The sequence below is a fragment of the Phyllobates terribilis genome, unplaced genomic scaffold, assembly GCF_046119375.1.
Source record: "Phyllobates terribilis strain yellow unplaced genomic scaffold, ASM4611937v1 Scaffold_11__3_contigs__length_659146591, whole genome shotgun sequence".
NCBI classification, from domain to species: domain Eukaryota; kingdom Metazoa; phylum Chordata; class Amphibia; order Anura; family Dendrobatidae; genus Phyllobates; species Phyllobates terribilis.
The window spans coordinates 114,354,237-114,376,985 of record NW_027362771.1 but is presented as its reverse complement, the minus strand read 5'-3'; positions in this window follow the sequence as shown (position 1 = coordinate 114,376,985).

The following is a 22,749-nucleotide window of genomic DNA, read 5'->3' as shown; positions in this document are numbered from 1 at the left end:
GACGTGGCGATACCAAATATGTGTACTTTTATTGTTTTTTTTTTTTTTTTATAATAATATTTATTGATGGGTACATTATATTTTTATTTTTGGTGGATTATTTTTTTATTTATTTTTTTTATATTTTTGCAATTATTTTTTTTTCTTTTTTCACTTTCTGAAAGTTTATATACTTTATTACTTTGTCCCACTCTGGGAATTTCACTTTTTTTTCTCTGATCGCCTGCATGGCACAGGAATGCAGCACCATCCCTGTGTCATGCAGGCTATCAGCGCTGGACAGGGAGAAGATTGTTTGGAGATGCTCTGCGCATGTCCAAACAATCTTCCTGCTGTCTGGTGACCCGGATGTTGTCATGACGACATCGGGTCATCATGGCAACACCCGGGAAGCCTTTGCAGACAGCGCTGGAAGCCGGAAGAGGAGGTGAGTATCTGCGATCACCTCCCCTTGCCCCTGCAATGCTGCGATCGACTTCGATCGCAGCATCGCGGGGGTTAATGTGCTGGGAGCGGTGCAGGACCGCTCCCTGCACATAGTATCGGGTGTCAGCTGTGACAATCAGCTGACACCCGGCGGCGATCGCGCCCGCACAGCCTGTGTGCGCGCGCGATCGCCATGACGTACTAATACGGGTCTGGCTCTTAAGTCCCAGGGCACAGACGCGTATTAGTACGTCAGATGTTGTTAAGGGGTTAAAGAATAACTAAATGTTCCCTTAACTTAATTTTGATCAGTCTTTGCAAACCAGAAATTTTTGTAATATACGTCATTACGTTATTTTGCCTCTTTTTTTCTCAAACATTATGCTGTAGTGGTACAGTTGGGAAAAAAAGTATTTAGTCAGCCACCAATTGTGCAAGTTCTCCCACTTAAAAAGATGAGAGAGGCCTGTAATTGACATCTTAGGTAGACCTCAACTATGAGAGACAAAATGAGAAAACAAATCCTGAAAATCACATTGTCTGATTTGGCAAAAAAATTTTTTTCAGATTTTGGTGGAAAATAAGTATTTGGTCAATTACAAAAGTTCATCTCTGTACTTTGTTGTACATCCTTTGTTGGCAGTGACAGAGGTCAAACGTTTTCTGTAAGTCTTCACAAGGTTGGCACACACTGTTGCTGGTATGTTGGCCCATTCCTCCATGCAGATCTCCTCTAGAACAGTGATGTTTTGGGGCTGTAACTGGGCAACACGGACTTTCAACTCCTTCCAAAGGTTTTCTATAGGGTTTAGATCTGGAGACTGGCTGGGCTACTCCAGGACCTTGAAATGCTTCTTACGAAGCCAATCTTTCATTGCTTTGGCGATGTGCTTGGGATCATTGTCATGCTGAAAGACCCAGCCACGTTTCATCTTCAATGCCCTTGCTGATGGAAGGAGGCTTGCACTCAAAATCTCACGATACATGGCCCCATTCATTCTTTCATATACACAGATCAGTCGTCCTGGTCCCTTGGCAGAGAAACAGCCCCAAAGCATGATGTTGCCACCCCCATGCTTCATATTAGGCATGCTGTTCATTGGATGCAACCCAGCATTCTTTCTCCTCCAAACATGCCGAGTTGTGTTTCTACCAAACAGTTCTACTTTGGTTTCATCTGACCATAGGACATTCTTCCAATACTCTTCTGGATCATCCAAATGCTCTTTAGCAAACTTCAGATGGCTCGGACATGTAACGGCTTAAACAGGGGGACACGTCTGGCACTGCAGGATTTGAGTCCCTGGCGGCATAGTGTGTTACTGATGGTAGCATGTGTAACGTTGGTCCCAGCTCTCTGCAGGTCATTCACTAGGTACCCCCTTGTGGTTCTGGGATTTTTGCTCACTGCTCTTGAGATCATTTTGACCCCACGGGGTGAGATCTTGTATGGAGCCCAAGATCAAGGGAAATTATCAATAGTCTTGTATGTCTTCCATTTTCTAATTATTGCTCCCACAGTTGATTTCTTCACACCAAGCTGCTTGCCTATTGCAGATTCAGTCTTCTCAGCCTGGGTGTTTCTGGTGTCCTTCGACAGCTCTTTGGTCTTCACCATAGTGGAGTTTGGAGTGTAACTGTTTGAGGTTGCACACAGGTGTCTTTTAAACTGATAAAAAGTTCAAACAGGTGCCAGTACTACAGGTAATGAGTCAAGGACAGAAGAGCCTCTTAAAGAAGAAGTTACAGGTCTATGAGAGCCAGAAATCTTGCTTGTTTGTAATTGACCAAATACTTATTTTCCACTAAAATTTGAAAACATTTTTTCTCCAAATCAGACAATGTGATTTTCAGGATTTGTTTTCTCATTTTGTCTCTTGCAGTTGAGGTCTACCTATGATGTCAATTACAGGCCTCTCTCATCTTTTTAAGTGGGAGAACTTGCACAATTGGTGACTAACTAAATACTTTTTTCCCACTGTATGTTAAATGGGTGGTCTGACATTGATTTTCATCTCAAATGTCTCTATTTATTTTAATAAAATAATGGTTTTCCTGATATGGTTTAATTAAAAAGTACCTACTCTTCACTTTATAATCTAACTGCTTTATTTCATTATTTTTTATTTCCTTTTTTCATTTTGATGATGCTTTGAGAATTCCCAGTGCATGCTGGGATACTTAAATGGGACATCATCAGGGGGCACAGGCTGCGGTCACTGCCACAGCCTCTGTCCCCACCCAGAAATGAAGTGCCATCAGTGACGTCCGTTTCAGGGGTAGGGCTAGTTCTTGTTCTACAGAGCATGCATTGATTGTCAATTGTGATGTATGCTAACAATGCGCTCCCTTCTTATTTGCAAAATTCTTCTCAATGCACAGTGCGCTCCCTCGCCAGCCCTAATTAGAAGTAAAGAGCCAGCAACAGAGCACACTGTTCATGCGTGCTGTATGGAAAGAACACGGTGAGCAGAGACCAGCCCAGCTCTGAAACAGAAATCACTTTCAGGGGTGAGGCTGGTCTCTGCTCGCCGCATTCTCTACTTACAATGTGCACTGCTAGTGTGCTCTGTTGCCGATTCATCACTTCTCATTGGAGCCGACGAGAGAGCGCACTGTCACTGTGCATGGAGAAGAATATTGCACAGTAAGAAGGGAGCTTGTACTGAGCATCTGGTACATTAGAATTGACAACTGACTAGCCCAGCCCCTGAAACAGATGTCACTGATGACGCTGTTTCAGGGTGGGAACAGAGGCTTTGGCAGAGACTACAGTCTTTGCTCCCTGATGACGTCCCATTTGAGTATCCCAGCATGCACTGGAGATTCTCAAATGTAGCACCATCAAAACAGAAATAGGTAAAAAAAAATACAGTAAAGCAGTTATATTAGAGAGGGAACATAGGGACTTTTTAATAAAACCATATTAGAAAAACTATTATGTTACTAAAATAAATACACATTTAGTATGAGAATTAATATTAGTTTTGAACCATCCATTTACCTGAGTTCAAGTTCCCTAAGAATCTGCTTTCAATTTCTGCTCAACAAGAATTTATATTTTTTTTACAATCAGAGGCCAGGACTTTTCCTGTCTGAGCTGCTCTGCTCACCTCCCCATATTCAGACAGTTAAAGGCTCTAACACAGATTGTTTGCAAACAAATCATGGATTCTTGCTGAGCAGCAGTTGAAAGCAGATTGTTAAGGAGCATGAACTAGATAATTAAAACAATACTGCAGCAATGGTGTTTGGGAGCGAAGGCAACATAAAGCAACTAAGCATATTACCAAAATGCAAAACTTTGCAAATGTTGATCATAGTTAAATAAAATAAAAATTTAGATTCTCTTTAACCATTGGGCAATAAACTCCCTATATATATATATATATATATATATATATATATATATATATATATATAATGCAGTAAAACATGTGCCAAGTACACTGTGTGCAGAATTATTAGGCAAGTTGTATTTTAGAGGATTATTTTTATTATTGATCAACAACTATGTTCTCAATCAACCCAAAAGACTCATAAATATCCAAGCTTAATATTTTCGGAAGTTGGAGTGGGTTTTATTTTAGATTTGCCTATCTTAGGAGGATATCTGTTTGTGCAGGTAACTATTACTGTGCAGAATTATTAGGCAACTTAATAAAAACCGAATATAATCCCATTTCACTTGTTTATTTTCACCAGGAAAACCAATATCAGTGCACAAAATTTAGAAATAAACATTTCTGACATGCAAAATCAAAAACCAAAAAAATTAGTGATCAGTGTAGCCACCTTTCTTTATGGTGACACTCAGCAGCATTCCATCCATAGATTCTGTCAGTTGCTTGATCTGTTTTCGATCAACATTGCGTGCAGCAGCCACCACAGCCTCCCAGACACTGTTCCGAGAGGTGTACTGTTTTCCCTCCCTGTAGATCTCACATTTTATGATGGACCACAGGTTCTCTATGGGGTTCAGATCAGGTGAACAAGGGGGGCATGTCATTATTTTTTCTTCTTTTAGACCTTTAATGGCCAGCCATGCCGTGGAGTAGTTGGATGCATGTGATGGAGCATTGTCCTGCATGAAAATCATGTTTTTCTTGAACGATACCAACTTCTTCCTGTACCACTGCTTGAAGAAGTTGTCTTCCAGAAACTGGCAGTAGGTCTGGGAGTTGAGCTTCACTCCATCCTCAACCCGAAAAGGTCCCACAAGTTCATCTTTGATGATACCAGCCCATACCAGTACCCCACCTACACCTTGCTGGCGTCTGAGTCGGAGTGGAGCTCTCTGCCCTTTACTGATCCAGCCTCTGGCGCATCCATCTGGCCCATCAAGAGTCACTCTCATTTCATCAGTCCATAAAACCTTTGAAAGATCAGTCTTAAGATATTTCTTGGCCCATTCTTGACATTTTATCTTATGTTTCTTGTTCAAAAGTGGTCATTTTTCAGCCTTCCTTACCGTGCCCATGTCCCTGAGTATCGCACACCTTGTGCTTTTTGATACTCCAGTAACGTTGCAGCTCTGAAATATGGCAAAACTGGTGGCGAATGGCATCTTGGCAGCTTCACGCTTGATTTTCCTCAATTCATGGGCAGTTATTTAGTGCCTTTTTGGCCAACACGCTTCTTGCGACCCTGTTGGCTATTTGCCATGAAACGCTTGATTGTTCGGTGATCACGCTTCAAAAGTTTGGAAATTTCAAGACTGCTGCATCCCTCTGCAAGACATCTCACAATTTTGGAATTTTGAGAGCCCGTCAAATCTCTCTTCTGACCCATTTTGCCAAAGGAAAGGAAGTTGCCTAATAATTAAGCACACCTCATATAGGGTGTTGATGTCATTAGTCAACACCCCTCCTCATTACAGAGATGCACATCACCAGATTTACTTAATTTGTAGTTGGCTCTCAAGCCTATGCAGCTTGGAGTAGGACAACATGTATAAAAAATATCATGTGATCAAAATACTCATTTGCCTAATAATTCGGCACACAGTGTATATAGCCTGAAGTTTAAAGGGGTTTTCCCACAATTGCCAGCTGAAAGCAGAACCTTAGCATTGGGCCAAAGCTACTTGATTATATACTGCAGAATGAGTTATGAGTGCACAGATCTTATGGGCTTCAACTACTAGGACATTGTTATTGTCTTACATCTAAGGACATGACAGGTGTGTATTAATCTGTATGCATGCATATCTAATTCTAGACATGTAAGTACTGTATGTCACCTTAATAGTGGACACAGAAAGTTTTTTGTTGTTGTCAGACAACTCCTTCCCCCTTCCACCGGATGTGAACAACCATCTAACATCATAAACCAATATCATAAACATGTCTTCATCACCTAGTAATCTGCTCTCAAGGGTAGTTTTAGCACATTGCATGCTCACTTCAATAACCTTCAGCTGAGCTAAGGAGACAGTTTATTAGGATTCTGCTGTGGATTTATGGGCATAGCCAAGCCGTAACATTTTGAACATGTTCAGAACTTATTTTTAAGCTGTAAACAACATGCCATTGTGTCTTATATGCTTTCGGACTTTGACTCCCTCTATAGCTCACAGGTGATGAAGACATGATGGAGTCAAAAACCCAAGAAGAACTTTGTGAAGAGATGGAATCATATGTAAAGATTTCCAGTACCTGTCAAGGTGTTCTAGACATGAAGGACGCACTTGATGTAAAAGGTATTTACAATTAAATTGCTATACAAAATACTACATAGATATATATACACACACACATACATAGTCATGTGCTAAAGCTGGGCAACATGGTGGCTCAGTGGTTAGCAGCACTTTGCAGCTCTGGGGTTTTTAGATTGTGAGCCCCAATGGGGACAGTGATGATAATGTCTGTAAAGCGCTGCAGAATATGATGGACCTATAAAAGTAACATATAGTAAATAAACTGCTTCTCTTGCCTAATGAATGGCATTTACTTTTTATGGGGGTTGAACACTGATTTGGGAAGAGAAATATTTGGCAAACCATGGGTGTTTCAATTTTTATTCCAAAAGTATTCAATGGAGTTAAGATCATGGTTTTGTGTATCATCTCAAGTTCCTCCATACCATACCCGTCAAACAAGGTATTAATTGGCCTTTCTTGGTACAATAGAGGGTAGACGATTTTTAAGCATCGCATACTTCTGCACTTGTGGGCCCTACTCATAAGTTTGTATTGTCTACTGCTTCATGGCTAAGGTGCTGTCACTCCTAGACAATAATAGATCTTAGGCTGTGTGCCCACGATGCGTTTTTAAGGCGTTTCTGCAGCGTTTTTTCAGGTGCGGAAACGCTGCGGAAACACATTAAAAACGCATGGTAGAAGGGCAGCAATGTTCCCCAATGATAATCCACATGTGCTGTGCACATGCTGCGGAAATTTCCGCTGCAGATTACCATTGCGGAAAAAAACGCAGCATTACCAATTATTTTGCGGAAGTGCTGCGTTTTCGCCGCCATTCACTTGCATTAGAATGCGCCAATTCCGCAAGACTGCATCTGTACTTGCGTAATTGGCGCGTTCTAATGTGCGGATGGTACCCGGGTGTAGAGGAGAGGAGACTCTCCTCCGGACCCAGGTACCATTAAAAAATCTGTAAAAAAAGAATAAAATAAAAAATAAATGTATATTTACCTTCCGGCGGCCCGCGCTGCGCTCCTCCTTGCTTCCCGGCACTTCGCGGTGGATTGAAGGGCCTGTGCTGACGTCAGAGTCATGTGATGGGTCACGCGACGGAGAACGGAGTATAAAGCAGGACACCGGGGGCCGTCGGAGGGTAAGTATACATTTATTTTTTTATTTTTAACCACTCTTTCGGGTCACACTATATAAATCCATGCTGTTTGCATGGATTTATATAGTGTGACCTACAAGCACTTTCCAAGTGATGCTAATCACTTGGAAAGCGCTTGTCAATCCGCATGCGGAAATGTCAGTGAATAACGTTCCATTTCCGCATGTCCCTGGCAGGAAAATGCATGTACAATCCGCATGTACAATCCGCATGCGTTTTTTCTGCCAGGGAGATGCAGAAACGCTCAGGAAAAAATCCTGAACATTTCTGCATCGTGGGCACATAGCCTTTCAGTTGACCAGGGAAAATCTAGCAGATCATAAATATAATGAGCTGGCTTTTGACAAAGGTGTCATCTTTTAACAGTGCCACATTTAAATTCGTATTACCCATGACACTACCAATGCTTAGTATGGGATTGATTTTAGTCTGTGAAATCTAATTTCCATGAACACAGTTTGTCCCTGCCCTGCATTCTGTTTTTTTATGATGAGCTGTCCGGGGAAAGTGCATGGCTGATAATGACACAACTCTCATAAACACAAGGTAGACTAAACTGGACTAAACTAGAGGATAGTGATAAAGCTGACGACCTTTAACTAATATCTAAAGGAAAACATGGCTGGAAACTGAACCAGAAAAAGTTTATTAACCTCTTGATGACCAGGGATTTTTTTCCTTTTGCGCTTTTGTTTTATCCCACTACTCTTTCAAGAGCCACGACTTTTGTATTTTTCCATTGACATAGACATGTGCTAGTAAAAATGTTGGTCTCCTATAGAGCTCAGCCCTTGGAGTATTGAGACGACAGAGAAGGGGGTAGTCAGCAAGCCCCCAGCTGTCATAATAACCTAAGATCCAAATGTATTGTCTTTTGATGAGCCTCTGGGTCCATTTTTATAAATGAAAATTATTGTTTAAGCTTGTGTTGCTTAGAAGCAGAAATGTGGTGGCATATACAACTGTACATGTACCGTATACAGGGGTGTAACGATCGCGGTCTCAGACCAGGCCTGTGATGGGGGACACGCTGACACCAGTGCCTACGTCAGCAGCATGTGTGTCTGAGGATGCATTGAAATGCATTGCATGCACAGGAACATCCTTGACCTTGTCATTGCGGAGGTCCTGGCCTACCATGAAGATGCCAGGGTTTCAGCATGTAGCGAAGGTAAGAAGAAGTGCCAAGGATTGCAAGGGTTATAGCAAGCAGCAGATGTGAGCAATGAGCTGAGTGTTGGTTGTTTTTTTGTTTATTGTTCCTACATCTTACATTTATTATGCTCTGGGTTCTCTCCAGACCTAAAAGCATCAATCGTGGAGAATAAATTTGCTGTAAATTGTATGTGTCTATAAATTTTGGCAGATTTGGCGAATTCCAATCTTATCAGATCGCCTCATCTCTCACTGTTAGACTAAGTTCCCATGATGAGTTTATGCTAAGTTTTTGATGCTGCATATTTTTGTTACGCAAAAAATACAGCATTTTAGAGTCCCAACAAAGTGGATTGGATTTCTAGAAATCTCATGCCCACTGTGCTTTTTTTATGCTGCGTAAACTGACCTACATTGTGTTTTTGAAATCTGCAACATGTCAATTTCTCTTGCGAGTATTCTGAGTTTTGTGCCTATTTTCCCCATAGACTTTCATTAGATGCGGAAAATACAATACTCTGCTGTGGAAACGCACTTAAAACGCCTGTAAACCACATATGACTGTATCAATAAAGTTTTGTCAAACCCAAATACCAGAAAGTATTTTAAAGCCAAAATAGCTTAATCTAAACCATGTCATACCAAAAAGAGATAAAAGCGAGCTAAAAAAAAAATCTAAACAGTGTAATGAAAAAAACACACCTAATAGGTGCAGAAAATCTGCAACATCCAAAACACACCAAATTTTCATTGTGAGAATATTATTCTAACCCCATAACTAGGCTGCAAGTGTGGGACTGTTTAGACAGTGTTTCTATGGATCTCTGTATGGAACCAGTATTCACACGAAGAACTTCATCACATAATGTGAACTCGACTGCAGAGACATGTATGAAGATTCCAGAAGAAGTTTATTCTTAGGCTGAATTCTTATATTATGCACAATAGTAACATCAATAGCTGCAACAGCTGTAGAAGTTGAACAGACAATTCCGAGCAAGAGATGTACAGAGACAAGCCAAGAAAGATGGCCAACAAACACTAACTGGGGAAGAAGGGAGGAACTACCTGCATCAGAGCCGGAGTACAGGGAGAGATACAGGACAAAATTAAAAGCATGACAATACAATACTGTATGATTCCCAAGTCGGGAGACATGACAGATGTATATCTCTGTGAGTTTCCATCTTTTTCCCAGCCCTATCTTTTTCTTTTATTGAAATGCAGTTTTTCAGAGTACTACATACAATACATGTTCATAATGAAGGAGCTGGTCTCTAATTCATGTTTCGGGCAGCATGAATCAAGTGACAGGTTCCCTTTAAGGAATTAACCGCTCAAGAAATATATATAAATACCGAACTACTGTATTCTGTTTTCAGCAATGAGAAAGCAGAAGCAGTAGGCTGTAAAACTGGCTTCTGCACTGTGGAGTCGCTTCCATTAAAAGTTTGTGTTATTGATTTAAAGTCTCTACATTACAGCGGGCATAAGTCTGTGAGTTAGTATACTTATTTATTGTTCTTTTCAATGTTTAATATTTAATTTAAATTTCCTACAGGTTTCAAAAAGTTACATATTAATTACTTTAATTCTCTTTATGCGTAAATTATTTTAAAATCCTACTAAATTTCCTTAGGAAATTAGATAAGAGAAAGCCATAATTAAACATGAATCTTGTTTATTGAATAGCACTTGGTTACCTGGCATTGATAAGATTAAATGTGCTGTGTTCCATCAGCCTTGCAGAAAAGATGAAAGAAATACCTTTGTTTATATGACATGAGAGTTTCCTCTTTAATGTTTTATGGTTCTTGCCACTCAGGCACAGATAAGAAACTTACCTTCATAATTTAGCGTTCACTATTATTATACTTTATAGTTAGCTAGCTATTCTGTAATTTCATTTATTGTATATCTGTACATAATTCAATAGAGGTCACAGAAGCTGTAAAATGTTCTTGCAGTTTGTTTTCTTAGAAAGCCAATATTAAACCTATTTGTGTAGAATAATTCTGAAGGTTATGTTGACATGTGACGGATGGGCTGCGGATTTCATATTACAATTAGCAGGTGTCAATTTTCGCTGCGGATTTTTAAAGCAGAGATCCCTCTTTGAAATGCATAGGGTGAAATCCGCAGCAAAATCTATGCGTTTGTCAATTTAACCAAGTCCAGAATTTCTGGCAACTAAATATGCCAACAGTGTCATTTTTATTCACTGTATTGAAATGAGTCATTGGCTGCACTTCCAGTAAAGGGATCATTAGTAGTGTTGAGCCACCCCCGTAGTGTTCGAGTTCGGTTCGGTTCGTCGAACACCCGTGTGTTCGCCGAACTGTTCGTCGAACTGTTCGTCGAACACCTTCGAACACCGTTAAAACCAATGGCAGGCAAACAAAAACACATAGAAACACATAGAAAACACCTTCAAAGGTGTCCAAAAGCTGACAAACTGCTCAGAAGACACAACTAACACATGGAAAAGTGACAAGTACATATAGTCATGCGAAAAGAAAAGAGGTGGAGGAGTAAAAGGAGGGGGAGACACAGATATAGGCATGTCATGCCCTTCTAAAATCCAAAAAGTGAGAAGCCGAGACGGCCAGTCCGCTCCTGCCCGTGCCACCTCCGTGTCGCCGGGTTTGTGCCAGAGCCGCGGTGAACCCTGACGGCCAGCCCCCCTCTCCCAATACTGGTGCCTGTCCGCTGGTGGGTCGAGAGAGCCCCCCTGTGGTGGAGGCAGCTCTAAGCTTTTTAATTTAAATTGTCCCTCTAATTTGAATGAATACACTTTAAATCCATTTACAAGGATCTATTGGAGGGCAAGTCTCACGCCAGCAGCCGCGTAATTCCAGCTCCAGTAGCGTCCACTAAAGCTGCTGCAGTTAAAAAGCTTTTATAAGGATCGAGCTCGGCTGTCCACCGCAAGGCATCCTAGTGCCAGTCCCAGCCCCTATGCCTTGGGGTGCCTCCTGATGCTCTTCACTGAGTATCCCGTGGTCCCCAAGCATTTCCTTTGAAAAAATTAAGTGTCCAAACTACAGGTGGTGTAGCTTGCTTAACAGCCGGGATAATCCGCTGACTAGCAGACACTGCTACTAGGCACAAAGTATTTCCTGGGCTAGATGCAGTTAAAAATTTGTAAGTAGATACTCTCGTTGGATGCTGAGAAAGCATTCCATAGAGTCTCCTGGCACGCCATATATGATTCTCTTAAAAAGCTTGGGGTAGGGGTCTAGGGGACCCTTTTATAGCCAAAATCACGGCCCTGTATCACAATACGTCACCTAGGCTGAAGATAAATGGAACTGTAGCACTGAGGGCTCGGTTGCTACAGACGTATTGCACCTCACCCAGAGGTGTGATATCTCACTCTCAGATAAGGATGGAGTGTGGATCAGGACCCGACACCTGCATGCATTACACCACATTGCCGTGGGGCAGGGCGACCAATATGCCCCTGAGATGGGCACGACAGTCCCTGTCCCTGGCTGGAGTGGGGGGAGGGAACACTGAGGAAGGGGAACCCTGCAGTGCAGGAGCAGGGAGGAAGCAGCTCCTGGGTGCATTGAGAAGGGAGTATAAAAGGTGGGCACCATCTTAGTTCAGTGCAGAGAAGTCTGAGCAGAAGTGGCAGGGAGCAGGGGCTCTGCATGAGCTCTGCTCCGGAGGCGGGCCTAGTAACAGAGGCCCAGGCCTGCAAGAGGGAGAAGGAAGGAAGAGGAGCGGAGAAGGCTCCAGGAACGAGGAATGAAGGGATCCCAGGGGTGCGGACGGGCGAGTCGCCACCGCACGCCCGAATCCACCTGCGTGGAGGGGTCAGGCCAAAGGGGGAGACCGGTCCCCGAACTAGTGGAGGCAGGAAACGACCCTCAGCTAGAAACCGGAGGCTCTGACATTTTATGTGGCGCAGCCCCTTGCTCCACCCGCTAGGAAGGCACCACATAGGGTCAGGGAAACTGGCGCCAAGTTTACCAAGAGGAGGCCCAAGGCAGCCGGACAGAAGTGTTGGTAAGAAAGGCCAGACAAAGGACACACAAAGGGGGTCCTGTGAAGCGCTCCAAAGTTATCTGGGAGTTGTCTGAGCCCCTCACCTGGTGAGCACAGTACGACGTGGGCAGCCGTTACCTGCAGACGTGGTCTGGATAATAAGAACTGTGAGTAAAGGCCCAGAACTGCATCACTGACTCCGTGTCGTTACTGCTGCTGCCCTGCACCATCACCCCCATCCTCCGCATACACTGCCCTGAGGCTATACTCCTCCCGTGGGGAGTTATGCTACGCTCTGCTGCACCCACAACACCAGCCTTAGCGGTCTGCCCTGTAGCGGCGGTTCACTCTGACCGCAATCCACGGGTGGCGTAGTCGGACATTTAAACATCAAAACCACATAAATAGTTCCGCCACTGGTTTGACCGCCCTGAGCCACGGAACCGGATCGCCGCCACGAAGACTACAACCACCAGCATCCACCAAAAAGGGTCCGGCTCCGGGTGTCCCAAGGCCCAGGGGGTGCGTCAGAACATTTTCATCACCTTTCACAATCACCAATGGGACAAGGCAGGGATGTCCTCTGTCCCCTCTCTTATACATCCTAGTGACGGCGCACCTGCTCTCATCAATTCGCCATAACCCCAATATTAGGTGGATTGAGGTGGGAGGCACCGAGTACAAGTGCTCTCTATTTGCTGATGATGTCCTAGTATATATCACTCAATCACATATATCCATCCCTGCTGTTATGGCTGAAATAGATCACTTTGTTACATGGTAAAATTTTAAAATCAATGCAGCGAAGTCTGAGGCCCTCGATGTCTCCCTCCCTAAATCCATATAGGATTCCATCCAGTCCAACTTTCCCTTTGCCTGGCCCTCACAGGGTATCAAATACTTAGGAATTCCTATTCATAGAGACCTCTCCCATCTATGTTATCTTAATTTTGGGCCCTTTATTGAACAATTCCATACAGACCACGGTTGGCAAGTTAGAACTGTAAGATTCACTACGTGAACCACTGGTGTTTTGTGGAAAAGCACATGTACACCGCGTTCCAAATTATTATGCAAAAAGTGTTTAGGAGTGATAAGGGAAGAATTTGTTTGTTTGTCAGTTAAACTCATTGATGGTGATGTGTGTCAGGGCTCTTTATATCACTGTAAGCAATTGCAGACACCTGTGCTAATTAGTTTGGCAGGTGTGTCCAATGAAAGGCAAGACTACTTAAGAAGGCTCTCTCACATTATTAAGCAGCCTACATTTTCTGCCAAAATGGGAAAGAAAAAGGATGTGTCGGCTGCTGAGAAGCAACAAATTGTGGAGTGTTTAGGTCAAGGCATGACTACAATCAACATTGTGCGATGATCAGGATGAAGTGTCTTGGCAATCAAGAAGTATGTAGCTGATTCACAGTACACACGTGTGCGTGCTGATAAGGGCAAATTGAGGACTCTTTCCTACAGGCAATTACGTCAGGTTGAAAGAGCAGCGGCAAAAAAGCCTTGTCATAGCAGCAGACAAGTTTTTGAAGCTGCTTGTGCCTCCAACGTCCCCCGAACAACAAGATGCAGGGTCCTTCAGAGGTTTGCAGCTGTGCATACGCCATCCTGTCTGTAGTGCCGGCGTCCCTGCCCTCTGCTAGGCAGGGACGCTGCTCCCCTCACCGCTCTGCCCCGTGCCCGGCGTCCCTCTCCCGCTCTGCTGTCAGCGCGCGCTCCTTCCCGGCGTCCTCCTCCCGCTCTGCTCTCAGCGCGCGCTCCTTCCCGGCCCCTGTGCTTAGGGCGCGCGCGCTCCCCTCCTCTTAAAGGGGCCGCGCACGCCGTCCTAAGGAGTCCCCGGCCAATGGCCGGAGGACTTCATCATATATAAGGCACCTCCTCCAAAATGGAGGTGCCCGAGCAATGTTGTTTGCACCTGTGTCTCACCTGTGCTTCAGCCCTCAGGTCCCGTTGCCAGTTACCTGCCAGTTACCTGTCAGATTCCTGCCTGATTACTTGCTACCTGTCTGCTAGTCTGAGGTCCGACGGTCTGCCTTACTACTCCTGTCAGTCTGTCTAAGGACCAGCCTGCCCGCTCACCTGGGAGCGCACCTCAGCTACCTGCCTGCTTGCCTGAGGTCCGACGGTCTGCCTTACAACTCCGGTCAGTCTGTCTATGGACCAGCTTGCCCGCTCACCTGGGAGCGCTTCTCCGCTACCTGCCTGCTTGCCAGCCCGGAGGCTCCGCTGTCACGTGCTGTGACCACCAGCTACTCCAGACTCTTGCCCGCTCACCTGGGAGCGCTTCTCCGCTACCTGCCTGCTTGCCTGCCCGGAGGCTCCGCTGTCACGTGCTGTGACCACCAGCTACTCCAGACTCTTGCCCGCTCACCTGGGAGCGCTTCTCCGCTACCTGCCTGCTTGCCTGCCCGGAGGCTCCGCTGTCACGTGCTGTGACCACCAGCTATTCCTGAGACTCTTGCCCGCTCACCTGGGAGCGCTTCTCCGTTACCTGCCTGATTGCCTACCTGGAGGCTCCGCCGTCACGTGCTGTGACCACCTGCTATTCCAGAGACTCTCGCTTGCTCACCTGGGAGCACACATTCTTCATCTGCCTTGCTAGCCTACCTGGAGGTTCAGCCATCACAGGTCGTACCTACCCTTTATCCAGAGACTGCCCCGATCACTTGCCGTGTCCTCCTGCCCGTACACCCAGAGACTGTCCTGGTCACCTCCTGTGACTACCTGCCTGGTCGCCACCCGCTCCCTTACAAGGACCGCCCCCTTGTATTGTAGCCCAGAGGTTCCACCTCCCAGACCCGTTACAGTTTGCTCGGGACATGGAACCCGGTGGCACCCAAGCTCCCTCGCTCTCGGACCTCTGTCTTGAACTGTCCCGTCAGAGGTCCCAACAGGAGTCCATCCTGGGTCACCTGCGGAATGTCAATACTCGCCTGAACACTCTGTCTGATCCACCAACAACCTCCGCCAGTGCCATATCTTGCAATCCGGCAGCTCCGCTGCCCACTAATACCATGGTATCCTACCCCGGACCCCGGCTTTCTGCACCTCCTCGCTTAGGAGGCGACTCCGTCCAGGCTCGGGGCTTCTTAAATCAGTGCACCCTGCACTTTGAACTTTTGTCCCACCAGTTTAACTCCGACCGGGCCAAAATTACCTTCATCATGTCCCATCTCACCGGGGAGGCCCTGGCCTGGCTAAATCCTCTATGGGAGAGAGGAGACCCCCTGGTGTCCAACTTGCCTGCTTTTCTCACGGCTTTCCGGAAAGTCTTCGACGAACCCGGACGGAAGACCTCATCTGCATCATCGTTGCTACGCCTCCGTCAGGAGAGTCTCACCGTGGGCCAATATGCCATACGGTTCCGTACCCTTGCCTCGGAGCTGGCCTGGGATAACGACGCTCTGGTTTCCGTCTTCTGGGAGGGTCTGTCCGGCCGTATTAAAGATGAACTTGCCGGTCGGGACATTCCTACCACTCTCGATGACTTAATAACTCTTGCCACCCGGATTGACCTACGGTTCCAGGAGCGTGCCAGAGAGGTCACCCGTGAGAGGAGGTTACCTCGTCTAGCTCCTACTTTTCAGAAACCCGTCACTCCTTCTGTCTCTAACCAGGTACACCCTCCTGAGCCTATGCAGGTCGACCAGACCAAGATGGTCAAGACCCGTCAGGACTTACGCCGTGCCGAGGGGACCTGCTTCTACTGTGGCAGTAAGGAGCACCGGATCCGTGCCTGCCCGGAGAGGTCGGGAAACGCCTGTGTCTAGGTTCGCTCAGAGAGGTCCACCTAGACAAGAATAAATCCTCTCCATCCCTGCTGTTGTCAGTTTCAATCGTCTACGGGGAGAACCGTTATTTCGAACTAGCCCAACTGGACTCTGGAGCAGCCGGGAATCTTATTTCACAGTCCCTGGTAGAGAAATACCGCATCCCCACCAAACCTCTGGCTGTACCCTTGTCTGTGGCTGCCGTGGATGGGGGGCTCTTACCACGCCCCATCCAACTCATCACCGAATCCATTACTCTGCAGGTGGGAATGCTGCATTCTGAAAGTATCTCCTTTCATGTTCTGCCTGGACTCTCTCACGCCCTCTTGCTAGGTCTGCCTTGGCTCCAGAAACATGCACCCGTGCTTGACTGGCAAACCGGAGAAGTCCTTCGCTGGGGACAAGACTGTCATAAGACCTGCCTGGTTCCCGTCCATCCCGTCCGTCCCTCTCCTACCCCAGCTAATCTACCTGGACTTCCAATTCCTTATTGGTCTTATGCTGATGTCTTTAATAAAAAGGAGGCAGAGACATTACCCCCTCATAGACCATACGACTGTCCCATCGACCTGTTACCCGGTACTACTCCTCCCCGTAGGCGTATTTATCCTTTATCCGCTGCTGAGACCCGGTCGATGTCCGAATATATTGAGGAGAATCTGGCCAGGGGATTCATCCGGAAATCTACCTCCCCGGCGGGAGCAGGCTTCTTTTTCGTCAAAAAGAGGGACGGCTCTCTCCGTCCCTGTATAGACTATAGAGGCCTAAACCAGATCACGGTGAAGAATAAGTACCCCCTTCCGCTCATTCCAGAATTATTTGATCGTCTGAGGGGGGCTAGAATCTTCACCAAACTAGACCTCCGTGGGGCGTACAACCTGGTTCGTATCCGTCAAGGGGATGAATGGAAGACGGCATTCAACACCCGGGACGGCCACTATGAATACCTGGTAATGCCCTTTGGTCTCTGTAACGCTCCTGCCGTCTTTCAAGAGTTGGTCAATGACATCTTCCGGGACCTTCTCTACTCCTGCGTAGTGGTGTACCTGGACGACATCTTGGTCTTCTCTCCGGATCTCCAGACTCACCGGAGGGACGTTCGTCAGGTCCTGCTCAGGCTCAGGCAGAATCACCTCTTCGCTAAATACGAGAAGTGCCTCTTTGAGCAGACCTCGCTTCCGTTTTTGGGCTACATTATTTCTCAGACCGGCCTACGAATGGATCCAGAGAAACTGTCTGCCATCGAGAAATGGCCCCGACCGGAGGGGTTGAAGGCCATTCAGCGGTTCCTGGGCTTCGCCAACTACTACCGCCTCTTCATACCACACTTCTCTTCCCGGACTGCCCCAATTTCCGCGCTCACCCGTAAGGGTACTAATCCCAAAGAGTGGCCGCCCGAAGCAGAAGAAGCCTTTCTTTCCTTAAAACAGGCTTTCTCTTCCGCCCCGGTGCTGCATCGCCCGGACGGCAACAAGCAGTTCTTCCTGGAAGTGGACGCCTCCTCCTCTGGAGCTGGAGCGGTACTTACTCAAAAATCTTCTTCCGGGAGGATGGTAACTTGCGGCTTCTTCTCTAAACTCTTCTCCTCCTCAGAGCGCAATTATTCCATAGGAGATCGAGAGTTATTGGCCATCAAACTGGCATTGGAGGAGTGGCGTTACCTGCTTGAGGGGGCTCTTCACCCGGTAATAATTTACACTGACCACAAGAACTTGGCTTACCTCCAGCATGCCCAGAGACTTAACCCGCGCCAAGCCCGGTGGTCCTTGTTTATTGCTCGTTTTGATTTTGTCCTTCATTTTCGCCCGGCTGACAAAAACGTCAAGGCGGACGCCTTGTCTCGATCCTTTCTGGTATCTGATCTCGAGGAAGATCCGAAACACATCATCGATCCCGCCAGAGTAATGCAGGTGGCTCCCGTGAGTCTAAATCGTCTCCCTCCTGGAAAGACGTTCGTATCAGTACCTGATCGGGAGAAGATCCTTCACTGGGGTCACTCGTCTAAACTGGCTGGCCACGCTGGTCAGAAGAAGACCCTCCAGCTTATTTCCCGGCACTACTGGTGGCCTACCCTGCACAAGGATGTAATAGACTTTGTTTCTGCCTGTGTGTCCTGCGCCCGCAACAAGGTTCCGAGACATCTGCCAGCTGGTCGCCTCCTTCCGCTCCCAGTACCTGCTGCCCCCTGGCAGCATATTGCAATGGACTTCATAACTGACCTCCCACTCTCTGCCGGTTGTACGGTCATTTGGGTGGTCGCTGACCGCTTCTCCAAGATGGCTCATTTCGTTCCCCTGCCAGGCCTCCAGTCTGCACCCGAGCTAGCTAGAGACTTTATTCGTCACATCTTCCGTCTTCATGGCCTGCCCCTCCACATCGTGTCGGATCGTGGGGTACAGTTCACCTCACGCTTCTGGAGAGCCACTTGTAAACTACTAGACGTCACCCTGGACTTCTCTTCCGCTTACCACCCACAGTCCAATGGTCAAGTGGAGCGGATCAATCAGAACCTGACCAGTTACCTCCGGCACTTCGTTAATGCCCACCATTCTGACTGGGTGGATCTCCTACCATGGGCCGAGTTCTCTTACAATAATCACGAGAGCGAATCCTCCTCCAAATCCCCGTTTTTTGTAGTCTTTGGTCAGCATCCTCGGATTCCTTTTCCTGTCTCCACCTCGGTGGACAACCCGGCTGCGGAATCTCTCGTTAGCAAATTTTCCTCCATTTGGGAGAGTACCCGATCCGCACTCCTTCAGTCGTCCGAGCGGATGAAAAGACACGCTGACAAAAAACGCCTGGATCCTCCTCAATTTCGTCCAGGAGATAAGGTCTGGCTCTCATCTAGATATGTTCGACTCAAGATACCCTCTTACAAGTTAGGGCCTCGGTTCATCGGACCTCTGGAGGTCACCAGTCAGATCAACCCGGTGGCCTATAAATTGAAACTCCCGGCCAACTTACGGATCCCTAACTCCTTCCATGTATCTCTCCTCAAACCTGTGGTACTTAACTCTTTTTCCAAGTCTACAGGTACGCCTCCTGCTCCGGTTTCTGCTGAGGACGAGTTTGAGGTAGAGAACATTCTTGCCACCAAAAGGGTAAGAGGAAAGACCTTCTTTCTGGTAGATTGGAAGGGGTTTGGTCCTGAGGAGAGAACGTGGGAGCCCCGGGAGAACATCCATGCCCCTCTCATCCTAGCTAAATTTCTGTCTGGCCTAAAAAAGGGGGGGCCTAAAGGGGGGGGTACTGTAGTGCCGGCGTCCCTGCCCTCTGCTAGGCAGGGACGCTGCTCCCCTCACCGCTCTGCCCCGTGCCCGGCGTCCCTCTCCCGCTCTGCTGTCAGCGCGCGCTCCTTCCCGGCGTCCTCCTCCCGCTCTGCTCTCAGCGCGCGCTCCTTCCCGGCCCCTGTGCTTAGGGCGTCCTAAGGAGTCCCCGGCCAATGGCCGGAGGACTTCATCATATATAAGGCACCTCCTACAAAATGGAGGTGCCCGAGCAATGTTGTTTGCACCTGTGTCTCACCTGTGCTTCAGCCCTCAGGTCCCGTTGCCAGTTACCTGCCAGTTACCTGTCAGATTCCTGCCTGATTACTTGCTACCTGTCTGCTAGTCTGAGGTCCGACGGTCTGCCTTACTACTCCTGTCAGTCTGTCTAAGGACCAGCCTGCCCGCTCACCTGGGAGCGCACCTCAGCTACCTGCCTGCTTGCCTGAGGTCCGACGGTCTGCCTTACAACTCCGGTCAGTCTGTCTATGGACCAGCTTGCCCGCTCACCTGGGAGCGCTTCTCCGCTACCTGCCTGCTTGCCAGCCCGGAGGCTCCGCTGTCACGTGCTGTGACCACCAGCTACTCCAGACTCTTGCCCGCTCACCTGGGAGCGCTTCTCCGCTACCTGCCTGCTTGCCTGCCCGGAGGCTCCGCTGTCACGTGCTGTGACCACCAGCTATTCCTGAGACTCTTGCCGGCTCACCTGGGAGCGCTTCTCCGTTACCTGCCTGCTTGCCTACCTGGAGGCTCCGCCGTCACGTGCTGTGACCACCTGCTATTCCAGAGACTCTCGCTTGCTCACCTGGGAGCACACATTCTTCATCTGCCTTGCTAGCCTACCTGGAGGTTCAGCCATCACAGGTCGTACCTACCCTTTATCCAGAGACTGCCCCGATCACTTGCCGTGTCCTCCTGCCCGTACACCCAGAGACTGTCCTGGTCACCTCCTGTGACTACCTGCCTGGTCGCCACCCGCTCCCTTACAAGGACCGCCCCCTTGTATTGTAGCCCAGAGGTTCCGCCTCCCAGACCCGTTACACTGTCGACCTCCTCTATCCACTTCACACAAGCAGAAACGGCTCCAGTGGGCCAAACATTACATGAAGACTGATTTCAAAACTGTTTTGTTCACGGATGAGTGCCGTGCAGCGCTCGATGGTCCAGATGAATGGAGTGGAGGATGGCTGGTTGATGGACACCCCACGCAAACACGGCTACAGCGCCAACAAGGAGGAGGTGGAGTAATGTTTTGGGCTGGAATCATGGGGAGAGAGATTGTCGGCCCCTTTAGGATCCCTGAAGGCGCTAAAGATGAACTCCATAATGTATGTGGATTTTCTCAAACAGCACTTCCTGCCATGGTTCAAGAAGAAGAACCGTGTATTTCACAGCAAGATCATTTTTCTGCATGATAATGCACCATCTCATGCTGCACATAAAACATCTGCATCTCTGGCTGATATGGGCATAAAAGGGGACAAACTTATGGTGTGACCCCCATGCTCCCCTGACCTCTACCCCATTCAGAACCTTTGGAGCATCATAAAAAGGAGTGTCTATGATGGCGGGAGGCAGTTCACATCTAAGCAACAGCTCTGGGAGGGTATTCTGTCCTCATGCAAAACAATTGAAGCAGAAACCATCCAAAACCTGACAAATTCAATGGACGAGAGAGTTCAGAAGCTCCTTTCGAACAAGGGGTCCTATGTGAAAATGTAACATCACCTAGAATAAAGTTTTGAGTTGAAAACTGTTTGATTTCAGTTTCTAACAACCTGCTAATGCTTATAATTTCAAAAATGACCATTTTTTTGGTCTTTATTAAAATGAAAAGGTTGATCGAAAAGTTTGGGGGATCTAAGAGTGTGGCAACCCAGTAGTCATGATTACTTCGAATTCTGACAATATGAGGGTCATGCTGCAGGTAGTGCAGCAAGAAGGCACTTATGTGTCTTGCGCATCTCGGAGCCCCAAAATTATTTTCCGGGCTAGATGGAGCTAAAAATTATTTTTAATTTTAAATCTGGTGAAGCTTATTATAGATGGCCTAATAGGATCAGTGCTGCACACTGCTACAAAGACCAAATTATTTTCCAGTCAAGATACAGATAAACATGATTAGTAATTTGAAAGCTTAAAACGGTTGGTAGGGTGATTTTAACCAATCATCAAGCTTTTACTCTCCCCAGGATGACACAGGGGTAGAAAAGTCATTTCGGATCCATGATTTGTTCATCTTTATGAACGTGAGTCTGTCTACATTATCAGTGGAGAGCAGCGTGCGCTTATCTGTCAGCACACCACCAGCAGCGCTGAACACACGTTCAGACAGAACGCTGGCTGCGGGGCATGACAAGATCTCCAAGGCGTAAGTGGCTAGCTCCGGCCATTTATCCAGATTGGAAGCCCAAAAAGAGCAAGGGTCCAGTGACACAGTCGTGGCTTCAATGTTTACTTGGAGATACTCCTGTACCATCGTCTCTAGGCGTTGACTATGTGTCAGACTTCTTGTCTCCTGTGGCCTTGCAAAGGATGGGCTAAAAAAGTGGTGAAATGATTCCGCAAAATTGATGTTACCAGCAGATACTGTGGTTCTGTTACGGTTTGAGTGCTGAACACTTGACGGTCCCACGGTTGGCAAGTTGGAACTGTGAGATTCACTACGTGCACCACTGGTATTTTGTGGAAAAGCACATGTAAGATTCTGCAACAGTCTCTGCTGATACTCCTGCATGCGTGCATCCCTTTCTATGGCAGGAATAATTTCTGCAAATTTACTTTTGTACCGGGGATCTAACAGTGTGGCAACCCAGTAGTCAGGATTATTTCTAATTCTCACAATTCGAGGGTCATGTTGCAGGTAGTGCAGCAAGAAGGCACTCATGTGTGTTGCGCATCCAGGAGCACCAAGTCCCTGTTGTGTTGGTGGCGAGGTAACAATCATGCTTCCTTCCTCTGTCCTCTCCCCCCAACCTCGCACAACAGAAATGTGATCAAGGTCTCCCTCATCTGATGAGTCTTCCATCAGTTCGTCCTCCACTTCTTCCTGGGCTCCTGCACCTTCCTCACTAGTTTGGCTGCTACCATGCGCCCTGGTAAAATCATCTCCCCCACCCTCACATGCCTGCCGCCTTGGTGCTGCCGACCGTCTGGACCTTGCAGATGTTAGCCCTTCCGCATACAACTCCTCCTCCTCTACTTCCTCCACCTCCTCTTGTGCCACCACCTGACTCCGAATTCTGTTTAACATGTGCTCCAGCATGTAAATCACCGGAATAGTCATGCTGATAATGGCATCGTCAGCACTAAACATCT